A 1625-nucleotide genomic window follows, 5' to 3' on the forward strand; every position below is an offset into this window, starting at 1 on the left:
CACTGTGCATTAGCCTAGTTAGAAATATGTACAACAGTTCAGGATCTAGTCTTTCATTGAACTAAAAACAAAAATCCGTAAAAACAAAAGCGTCCCGCTAGAAAATGAACCCCACGTTCGTCTCTCGAATGCTCCAGTCTCTTGCAGAGTCGACGAGTGGCTTCAGCACGGGGAGGAGAAGCCCAGAGGTGGCGGGAGGAACCTGCGTTCACAGTCTTCGAAGTTCCCTTTCGAAGCAGGAGGAGGATGAAGATGATGGGGAGAAGGCTCTCACACTTTCAGGGCAGAGGAAACGGGGGTGGGGGGTGGGGGGGGAGGAGATTGTTTCTGTTGACATTTGGCTACGGAAGTGAAACAGCAAGCATCTATTTGTCTCCAAAATCTACGTTTTAGCAGCACAAAGTTTTCCTTTCAAAGTCCGGACCGTAAGAGATGCGTGCGTGCGTGCGTCTGCGTGTTCCCACAAGCAGGGGTAGGGAGCTGGACGGGGACACCAGTGCCTGGCAGGCTCCTCGCCTGCCCACACGTGGCTCTGAGCCTCGCCGCTCCGCCTGCCTACCACGGGAGAGAACTTGGAAAGAGAAACCTGCCTTTTGGTGCGCTGGGTTTTCGCTAAGAGTTGTCTCTCTGCTTGCAGAAGAAGCACAGATAACAACCTGGGTACTTTTTTTATTCTTTATTTAAACTTAGACTTGTTTGTTTAAATCAGAAACAAATTCTCAAGTAAAAAGAATCCTTTTTGCTCATTCTGCACCAGTGGTGAAAGGGTATGTCTTTGGATTTTATTTAAAGCATGACTTTTCTTTAGAGAAAAAAAATGTAACAAAAACTTTTTTTAAAAGAAGGAACAGAGTGCAGCCTAATTACACAAACAGAAACAAATGCTTATAGTTTAGGAACAGAGTCTTTGAAGCATTTACAAAATGAGGAAAAGAAGAGGGCAAGAAAAAAAAAAGGAAAAATGGAAATTAAGAAAGAGATAAGTGCACAAGGGTAACAGACATAGGTAAATCGTATGTATACGCCTTAAAAAGTTTCAAACCCCCAACAAAAAATATTCTGCAAGGGATCCTACTGACCCCCCAAACCCTTTGAACTTCTTTCTTTAGTTTTTATAAAATAATTATGCAACCACCCTCTAAGAAATGAAGGTAGCGACCATAAGTGGAAGATTACAGGATGGGGGAATGGGGAGTAAAGGTACAAAGGGGAGAAAAGCTTAGGCGAGTCAATGGATTGCAATCTATCTGGCTAGGAATGAACAAGACAACATCAAATGAGAAGCCGTCAGCTGGACCATACAAAAGCTAAATGTACACAAAAGGGTTTTTTCTTTTAAATCTACCATACTGCTTCAGTTCATTTCCAATGCAACAATCTACTCAACACCAAAAATGGTCATATCTATCATAAATACAGAAAGTCAGTTGTTTTAAAACTTATTTTTTAAGCTCCGAGTCCTCAACACTCTTTGTGTGGGTTTTTTTTTTTCTGAAAAGTGGGAGTGCTTAACTTTTCCCCTTGAAATTGGCTTCAGCAGAAAAGCTACCCTTAAAATCCCCGAAAAGCTAAAGCAGTTCACATTGTTTTTCTCTTGAATACTTTCTGCCCATTTTAAATTAAAA

The sequence above is a fragment of the Aptenodytes forsteri genome, unplaced genomic scaffold (assembly GCF_000699145.1).
Source record: "Aptenodytes forsteri isolate BGI_AS27 unplaced genomic scaffold, ASM69914v1 Scaffold269, whole genome shotgun sequence".
Lineage (NCBI taxonomy): Eukaryota > Metazoa > Chordata > Aves > Sphenisciformes > Spheniscidae > Aptenodytes > Aptenodytes forsteri.